Here is a 10,837-nt window from a genome sequence, read left to right on the forward strand (position 1 = left end):
GGGAAGGGAGTGAGACAGGTTGTAGCCTCTCCCCGTGTTATTCAATCTGTATACTGAGCAAGCAGTAAAGGAAACAAAAGAAAAATTCGGAGTGGGTATTACAATCCATGGAGAAGAAATAAAAACTTTGAGGTTCGCAGATGACATTATAATTCTATCAGAGACAGCAAAGGACTTGGAAGAGCAGTTGAACGGAATGGACAGTGTCTTGAAAGGAGGATATCAGATGGACATCAACAATAGCAAAACGAGGATAGTGGAATGTGTTCAAATTATGTCGGTTGATGCTGAGGGAATAAGATTACGAAATGAGACACATAAAGTAGTAAAGGAGTTTTGCTATTTGGGGAGCAAAATGACTGGCAATGGCCATGAAAGCGTTTCTGAGAAATAGAAATTTGTTAACATCGAGTATCGATTTAAGTGTCAGGAATTCGTTTCTGTAAGTATTTGTATGGAGTGTAGCCATGTATGGAAGTAAAACATGAACGATAAATAGTTTAGACAAGAAGAGAATAGAATCTTTCGAAATGTGGTGCTACAGATGAATGCTGAAGATTAGATGGGTACATCACATAACTAATGATGAAGTATTGAATAGAATTGGGGAGAAGTATGTGGCACAACTTGACAAAAAGAAGGGACCGGTTAGTAGGACATGTTCTGAGGCATCAGGGGATCACAAATTCAGCATTGGAGTGCAGCGTGGAGGGTAAAAATCGTAGAGGGAGACCAAGAGATGAATACACTAAGCAGATCAGAAGGATGTGGGTTGCAGTAAGTACTGGAAGATGAAGAAGCTTGCACAGGATAGGGTAGCATGGAGAGCTGCATCAAACCAGTCTCAGGACTGAACACCACAACAACAACAACAACAATGTTATATATTACTACACATTGATTATACACTCCCAGTTGGTCACTGCCTCTTATTCATATTTTTGGGTGATCGTCTTCTGTATTTGGGATAGCCATCAACTTCTGCTTGTGCGTCTTCCCAGTATCGTTATGGGTATTTTTTTTCTGCAATGTCGTGTGGATGCATGGGAGCTTGTCCGTATATTGTATTGTACTGTACTGTATGAGACTGGCGACCTAGAAACGTCGGAGAGGCTTTGTCCGCGCCGTAGCCCATAGTGGTACACAACCCCACAGCAGGCAACAGCAGTCCATTCATCCCACCACCGCATCACACCGAACCCAGGGTTACTGAGAGGTTTGGCACCCAATGGAACACCCACTATCGTCTCTCCCAGCCCCCTCCCCCTCCCCCCCTTCCTACCCCACGGATACGTCTCACACCAGACGAGTGTAACCACAATGTTTGCGTGGTAGATTAGTTATGGTGTACGCGGGCGGAGTCGTGCCAGGGACCGGCACGCCTTCCCGCCCGGAAAGCAGTTAGATTGCATGGCTAACCAGGCGGGCATGTCCGTATACTAGTTTTCTTTGATTTCTGGCCTAACGAGTTGCATGTGAATGTTGTGAAGAGGTCAGGTCGTCCATATTTTCTTATGTATGTCATCGAATCTTGAGCGTATTCGTGCATGTGTCTCGCACTCCCTCTCTATGACGAGGGTAAGATTTCCATTGCTACAATGCCGCCAATGATTCTGTCATATATGGTTGCGTCACGAAGCTGGATGTATTCTTCCGAGCATAGTTTCTTGTGATTCAGCCTTATGTAAAGTATCCGTTCCTCATCTATTTTTGGCCAGCCGCAGTTGGCCGAGCGGTTCTAGGCGCTTCAATCCGGAACCGCGCTGCTGCTACGGTCACAGGTTCGAATCCTGCTTGGCCATGGATGTGTCTGATGTCCTTAGGTTAGTTACGTTTAAGTAGTTCTAAGTCTAGGGGACTGATGACCTCAGATCTTAAGTCCCATAGTGCTTAGAGCCATTTGAACCATTTGTAGCTTCTATTTTTGTATGCATATACATCAGGAATTATTGGTATAAACGGCAAGTGTTGAGAATGTTATTGTATGTTTCATTGTCTCTGGTCATTAAGCGGTAAGCATAGAACCTCTTGGAAGTCATTTTTTTGTTTGTTTGTTCCTACAACTGTTTCAGGTTGGATTTGTTTCACATCAGAATAATATCCGTGCTACCCGAGCAGAAACGTTATTGGATGTTGGAGGGCATTGTATGAACGGTGTGTCTCTTTCCCTTCTTCATTCTTTAGTTATGTCGAGCTTGTGTTTTCATTGTCCACTATTACGATGGTCACTTCATCTACTTGAGATGCATTAAAACGACCGTCGTGTTCTCTATGTGGTATTTTGTCGGCTCGAATTATAACTTCATAGTCATCAGAAATCATTCGGTCCATTGCTGTTTTCAATATGTGAATCAGTTGATTGTATTCGGATAAGATTCTCTGCACAAGTCGGACTGCTTCTCAGCACAATCAACTGATATTTGTGCATCACTGATACATTTCTGTTTCTCCATTCCCGATGAAATATACTTACAGATATTTATGGTCTTCGTAGCGTAGTGGTATTAATGATCCCATGTTGTGATAGATTTGGCTTTGGATGGAAAAAACCAAGTCGATTTCATCTCTGTTAATGCTGATGGAAGTGACACCGAAAGAATAGGCAGGCACTGCACTCTGATATTTTGAAGAAAGTGTTTTGATCCTTGAGTTTCGCCGGTCATTTAACAATTCCTGCGGAAATGCTTCTTGTGGGGGTAATGGAATTTTTCCGTTCATGCAACAAGATTCTGGTGTTCCTCTACTGAATTTTTTTCCCTTTACAAGATTGGTAGATGTTATCCATTTTTCCGATGACGACCTGTTTGTGTTTGTTACATTAATTCGTCGGGTCGCAGCGGAACTTTTTTTTTGTCAAGTTGTACTGTTTACTTGTCCTCGTCCGCGCTTCTCATTGGGTGATATTTTAGTGGCTGGCTTGAATTCGCAGTCTTTTATTGTAAAATTGTGTCAGAATTCTTGATCCTTCAGTTCGTCCAATTCATTATTGTTCTGTTTCTCTGCTTCTCACGGTTCTCTTTCTCGTATGCTGGGAACTTAAACGTGCTTCGCGCTGTTCAAAAATGCTTCAAATGGCTCTGAGCACTGTGGGACTTAGCGTCTGAGGTCATCAGTCCCCTAGAACTTAGAACTACTTAAACCTAAATAACCTAAGGACATCACACACCTCCATGCCCGAGGCAGGTTCGAACCTGCGACCGTAGCGGTCGCGCGGTTCCAGTCTGTAGCGCCTAGAACCGCTCGGCCACCATGGCCGGCTTTGCGCTGTTAGTCTGCTTCGTTTTTTGGTTGTTCTTTTTTAATTCGCTGATTTACATCAGAGCTGGAAGAACTCCTCCTCTTTTTACGTTTGGACGTGGTGTAAAATATAAATAAAATCAGATTTTTATCTACAAATTCACCAAGTACACTTTCCAAACTTTATTTTCGATTTATATTCAGTCACTGTAATATTTTGACTACTCACACTTCACTGTTTGTTTTTATTTACTCACTAACCTACTTTGTTACTTCCTCCCTTCATCACTGGTAAGGAATATACGTTCTAACACACGACGAATCCTGCTTTATACACCTCTACCAATGGGTAGCCCCAACAGAGGTGAATTCCGGAACATACGAAAACGGCTTCGAATAGTCCACAGCGATCCAGAAAATTCAACAACATTCTAGAGTGTTCTGGAATACTCCACAATGATCTGGGATGCTACAGGATGTTCCCAAACATTCTGGAATTTTTCAGAATAGTTCAGATTATTCCCGAACATTCCAAAACATTCCGGAACGTTGTGGAACATACCGAAACAGTCTGGAATGTTGTGGAATGCTCTCGAATACTCTCGAATATTATGGAATGTTCTAGAAATTTCTAGAGGGCGAAACTTCATAGCCCTTATATGATCATACGGATTCCCTTCGAGTAAAAACAGGAACATTCTTCATGAATGGGGGATACAGGGCTACCACACCACATACCTCCCTTGATCGTACCGGGACTGGTTTATTAATTTTTGCGTCACGCCCGTTGTACATTTACTTTTATAATATATATTGATTGTAGACTCTTACTGCATTTCATAATCAAACATATCTAAAAAATTACTCGATGAAAAACGTACATTGTTCATTACAAGTACCACATGTCATATTCAAGCTTTACGCCACGCCATGACGTTTTTCCTTGTACAATGTGTGTACACTCGTTCCTTGAAACTGCTTATCTTCTCTCGGTAGGTCTGTAAAGCTTGTTCCCTGAGTACTTACCTCATTCAAGTGATGGATTTTATTTGACTTAAGAGATTCTTACGCTATATATTCTCTTATACATACATTCATTACAATTTCCTGTTTCAGAGGAATCACAGATTGACTGTGCCTCCTTTCTTCCGAACACAAATTCCAATTTCAAATATTTCCGTGATAATATGCATGGACATGTTAAAGGTCCCCACACGCTGTAAATAGGAAACATACCTATGTTAACTAGCTAGTAAACCTCTTCTTTGGCATCAGCGATTGTATTTCCAAAACTTTAAATCGTTTCATTACATAATTGCTCATCCCCGTCTGTGGGTGGATGTTGTATGATGTTACTCTTAACAATATAAAAGTGCCTTATACAAATTCCCTACGAACATGTGGTACAGACTATTTATTTCCCGAAAGAAGCTAACCTCGTGCATAGCTCAACCTCCTTCTTGAATCTGTCAATATTGTTGTTGTTGTTGTTGTGGTCTTCAGTCCTGAGACTCGTTTGATGCAGCTCTCCATGCTACTCTATCCTGTGCAAGCTTCTTCATCTCCCAGTACTTACTGCAGCTTACGTCCTTCGGAATCTGCTTAGTGTACTAATCTCTTGGTCTACCCCTACGATTTTTACCCTCCAAGATGCCCTCCACTACTAAATTGGTGATCACTTGATGCCTCAGAACATGTCCTACCAGCAGATCCCTTCTTCTAGTCAAGTGGTGCCGCAAACTCCTCTTCTACCCAATTCTATTCAATACCTCATCATTAGTTATGTGATCTACCCATCTAATCTTCAGCATTCTTCTGTAGCACCACATTTCGAAAGCTTCTAGTCTCTTCTTTTCTAAACTATTTATCGTCCATGTTTCACTTCCATTCATGGCTAAACTCCATACAAATACTTTCAGCAACGATTTTCTGACACTTAAATCAATACTCGATGCTAACAAATTTCTCTTTGCTTGCCTTTGCCAGTCTACATTTTATACCCTCTCTGCTTCGACCATCATCAGTTATTTTGCTCCCCAAATAGCAAAACTCCTTTACTACTTTAAGTGTCTTATTTCCTAATCTAATTCCCTCAGCATCACCCGACATAATTCGTCTACATTCCATTATCCTCGTTTTGCTTTTGTTGATGTCCATCTTATATCCTCCTTTCAAGACACTGTCCATTCCGTTCAACTGCTCTTCCAAGTCCTTTGCTGTCTCTGATAGAATTACAATGTCATCTGCGAACCTCAAAGTTTTTATTTCTTCTCCATGGATTTTAATACCCACTCCGAATTTTTCTTTTGTTTCCTTTACTGCTTGCTCAGTATACAGGTTGAATAACACGGGGAGAGGCTAAAACCGGTCTCACTCCCTTCCCAACCACTGCTTCCCTTTCATGCCCCTCGACTCTTATAACTGCCATATGGTTTCTGTACAAATTGTAAACAGCCTTTCGCTCCCTGTATTTTACCCCTGCCAACTTCAGAATTTGAAAGAGAGTATTCCAGTCAACATTGTCAAAGGCTTTCTCTAAGTCTACAAATGCTAGAAACGTAGGTTTGCCTTTCCTTAATCTTTCTCCTAAGATAAGTCGTAGGGTCAGTATTGCCTCACGTGTTCCAACATTTCTACGGAATACAACCCGATCTTCCCCGGGTTCGGCTTCAATCAGTTTTACCAATCGTCTGTAAAGAATTCGCGTTAGTTTTTGCACCTGTGACTTATTAAACTGATAGTTCGGTAATTTTCTCATTTGTCAACATCTGCTTTCTTTGGGATTGGAATTATTATATTCTTCTTGAAGTCTGAAGGAATTTCGTCTGTCTCATACATCTTGCTCACTATATGGAAGAGTTTTGTCAGGACTGGCTCTCCCAAGGCCGTCAGTAGTTCTAATGGAATGCTGTCTACTCCCGGGGCCTTGTTTCGACCTAGGTCTTTCAGTGCTCTGTCAAACTATTCACGCTGTATCATATCTCCCATTTCATCTTCATCTACCTCCTCTTCCATTTCCATAATATTGTCCTCAAGAACATCGCCCCTGTATAGACCCTTCTATATACTCCATCCACCTTTGTGTTTTTCCGTCTATGTTTAGAACTGGGTTTCCATCTGAGCTCTTGATATTCATGCAAGTGGTTCTCTTTTCTATAAGGTCTCTTTAATTTTCCTGTAGGCGGTATCTATCTTACCCCTCATGAGATAAGCTTCTACATATTTTTAAGAGGATTGTATTCCTTTTCGCCTGCTTCACTTGCTGCATTTTTGTATTTTCTCCTTTCATCAATTAAATTCAGTATCCCTTCTGTTACCCAAGGATTTCTACTAGCTCTCGTCTTTTTACCTACTTGATCCTCTGCTACCTTCACTATTTCATTCCTCAAAGCTACCCATTCTTCTTCTACTGTATTTCTTTTCCCCATTCCTGTCAATTGTTCCCTTATGCTCTCCCTGAAACTCTGTACAACCTCTGCTTCTTTCAGTTGATCTAGGTCCTATCTCCTTAAATTACCACCTTTTTGCAGTTTCTTCTGTTTTTATCTACAGTTCATAACAAATAGGTTGTGGTCAGAGTCCACATATGCCCCTGGAAATGTTTTACAATTTAAAACCTGGTTCTTTAATCTCTGTCTTACCATTATATAATCTATCTGAAACCTTTTCGTAAATCTAGGGTTCTTCCATGTAAACAACCTTCTTTCATGATTCTTGTGTGTTAGCTCTGTGCAAAATTCTACCAGGCGGCTTCCTCTTTCATTTTTTACCTCAATCCCTAATCACCTACTACGTTTTCCTCTCTTCCTTTTCCTACTGTCGATTTCCAGTCACCCATGACTATTAAATTTTCGTCTTCCTTCACTACCTGAATAATTTCTTTTATCTCATCATACATTGCATCAATTTCTTCATCATATGCAGAGCTAGTTGACATATAAACTTGTACTATTTTAGTAGGTTTGGGCTTCATGTCTATCTTGGACACAGTAATGCGTTCACTATGCTGTTGGTAGTAGCTTACCCGCACTCCTATTTTTTATTCATTATTAAACCTACTCCTGCATTACCCCTATTTGATTTTGTATTTATAACCTTATATTCGCGTGACCAAAAGTCTTGTTCCTGCTGCCACCGAACTTCACTAATTCCCACTATATCTAACTTTAACCTATCCATTTCCCTTTTTAAGTTTTCTAACCTACCTGACCAATTAAGGAATCTGACATTCCATGCTCCGACCCGTAGAACGCGAGTTTCTTTCTCCTGATAACGACATCCTCTTGAGTAGTCCGCGCCCGGAGATTCGAATGGGGGACTATTTTACCTCCGGAATATTTTACCCAAGAGGACGCCATCATTATTTAATCATGCAGTAAAGCTGCATGCCATCGGGAAAAATTACGGCTGTAGTTTCCCCTTGCTTTCAGCCGTTCGCAGTACCACAACAGCAAGGCCGTTTTGGTTAGTGTTACAGGGTCAGATTAGTCAATCATCTAGACTGTTGCCCCTGCAACAACTGAAAAGGCTGCTGCCCTCTTCAGGAACCACACGTTTGTCTGGCCTCTCAACAGATACCCCTCCGTTGTGGTTGCACCTACGGTATCGCTGAGGAACTCAAGCCTCCCCACCAACGGCAATGTCCATGGTTCATTGGCGGTAGGGGGGGGGAGGTGAATCTGTCTACACACAATTTTATTTGTACCCACTACTAACGCGAGTATACTAACCTTTTTATTTGAAATCAATTGCGCAGCGCCTCCTCAGCTTCTCTCCAATTCTTTCCCTCACATCGGTTCGAAGAAGTTCCTTCACTCTACTGCACCCAGATGTCACCCTACACTCTTCCTCATATCACACCTCACACTTCCTCAAACTCTGAGTACACCTACAGTGGCTTATACGTTTCGTTATTTAACTTTCTTAAGGACATAATACGTTATTATATGTGAGACAATGTTAAACTGTAATCGTAAATAGTGTAGATTGTTGGGTCCGCGCGTCTGCTACTCAAACGCTTGACTTAGCAAGTGTTTAAGGCGTCACCTTCTATGCGCATTCCGCCTCGCGCCTGCCTATTCCGCCGAAAATTTCTGAAGCACCTTAATCTATTTGCACTCCAATTACTTTGTCGTAGTTGTCAACGTCTTACGACACACGGGGGTAGAGCAGTCTCGGGAGTCGTGTGAAAACGTTTTGAAGGTGAATGGAAATGAGAAGGCGTCCACAAATAGAGACTGTTGCTTATGGAAAGAGGCAAAGTAAGACAGGACTTACTCTAAGTAAGAGTAAGGAACCAGAACAAGATTCAGTTTGTTGAAATCGAAGAAGAAAAGAAAGCAGAATCCAAAGACAGGTTCCTATCCCCTTCCCAATCCAAAACAGGAAATGAGTTTTCCGGACGTTTCGTCTCAGCGGTGATCCAGTGGCTAAATGTGGATGTGTCACCGCCTTAATTTGTTGTGGTGAACCGGGCGAAGTACCAGCTTTCTGAGTTGGAGACTCGGCGTCTTTGTTATATTGACGTTAATATTTTTGTTACGAGTTCTCTGTGATATACGAGGGTTGCCCAGAAAATAATGTGCCATTTTTTTTCCTCAGCCGCAAACAACGCTACGAATGTGAAAAGTTATGTATGTATTATTTTCAGTCTCCTGAGTGAAAGCGCGAAGTCTCCGTTACTTCCGACAGATACCGTAGCTTCAGGAGAGTTTCAAAATGGCGCCTGTAGGTGATGTACGTCATAAACAACATGCCGTCATTGAATTTCTCACGACAGAGAAAGAAAATGCGGGGAACATTCACAAATGCTTTTGCATAGCGTTTGGAACATCTGCTGTCGACAGAAATACAGTTAGTCGCTGCGTAAGGAGGGTGAGGTCGTCAGAATGCGCTTCGGCGGAGCTCCACGATTTTCGGCGGTCAGGGAGACCATCCACGGCTGTCACACCTGAACCGTTGCAGCGAGCTGATGTTATCATTTGCGAAGACAGACGCAGTACGACTCTGCAGTTGGGGTTGCATCTGTCAATCAGCAAAGGAAATGTGGATGCAGTTATCCGCACTCTTGGATATTCAAAAGTGTGCTTAAGGTGGGCCTCGCAGTGTCTAACGGTGGATAACAAATCGAACAGAAAAAAAAAAACATTTGTCTTGATTTGTTGCAACGTTCTGAAGCTGAGTGGGAGGCGTTCTTGTCCCGATTTGTGACAGGTGATGAAACCTGGGGCAACCATTCTGAGCCCGAAACAAAACGACAGTCGGGAGAATGGCCCTATTTCCACAACCCGCAGAAGAACAAATTCAAGACAACTGCTTCCGCCGGCACGGTCGTGATAGCAGTGTTCTGAGACTGGCAAGGTGCGATTCTCATTGATGTAATGCCAAGAGGTGTACCATTAATTCAGAATCGTAAGTCAACACATAAAAAAAACTCAAGACGCGTCTCCGGTGACTTCGACGCCACAGCAACCAAGCAGATACTTTGCTGCAACACGATAACACTCGGACCCACAGAAGTCTGAGGGCTGTTGAACACATCGCAAAACAGGGTTGAACAATGTTACTCCATTCAACCTACAGCCCTGACCTGTTCCCCTCTCACTTCCACTTTTTTGGGCCTTTAAAGGATGCCATTCATGGAAGACATTTTGAGGACGATGAGGAGGAGATCCACACAGTGAAGGACTGGCTTTACCACCAGGACAAGGATTAGTACCGACAGGGCGCAGACGCCCTTGTTTCGCGCTGGTGGAAGGCCATAGAACGGGAGGTATATTACGTGGAAAAATAGGGTGTCTAGATAAAACACCATTCTTTCGTGTGTGTAATTCTCATTATGTTCAATAAAGATTTATCGAAGAAAAACATGCGGTGCATTACTTCCTGGGCAACTCTCTCATGGTATGCATGAAAGCAGTGCTTGTGAACGAACACTAATAGGTTGCTTTTCTTTCTGTTGAGCACTACGTGGTCAGTATATTAAATATAGTGGACCTATAAGGGGGCATGAGGTGATAGCTGAAACTGACGAATCATGTTCTGGTGAGGAGAAGGTGAGAGACGTAAGTTGAGGTCGGCAGCTGTGGTGATTCCTTTGACGTATTTCCGGAGGTCGCAGAAGCAACTGCTATAGCGTTAGATGCGTGTGCTTTTTAACGGTGTTGGGCGGGAAGGGTTGTGGCCAGCTTATTGTGAACGACAACTGGGAGCTTAAAGACTATAAGATTGGGCCCTACACAAATATTATTGAGAGATTTCATTTGGCTGTGAAATCTGTTATAGGGCCGTCAAAAGATGCTGGGATTTTGTTTCGGTTTTTTCTCTTCTTTCAGTTTCTTAAATTTTCTGTCAAACTGCATTACATTAATATGCGTGCAGGCTTTTCTCTACCGCGTAACTTTATTTCTGTTCATGAGCCTAGGTCTCGGTTACATGGCAAAATTAGAACATTTTGTTTTTGTTACAGAATATTTTATGTCTAACTTACGATTCTTAAATTTCGTAATTGGAGGTCTTTGTCACGGTCATTATTTTAATACTGTGGTTCAAGTTTCTGTGTTTTTTTACCTCTGTGTTACATTGCTACCAAAGACATATC

The sequence above is a fragment of the Schistocerca gregaria genome, chromosome 1, assembly GCF_023897955.1.
Source record: "Schistocerca gregaria isolate iqSchGreg1 chromosome 1, iqSchGreg1.2, whole genome shotgun sequence".
In the NCBI taxonomy this organism is placed as follows: Eukaryota; Metazoa; Arthropoda; class Insecta; order Orthoptera; family Acrididae; genus Schistocerca; species Schistocerca gregaria.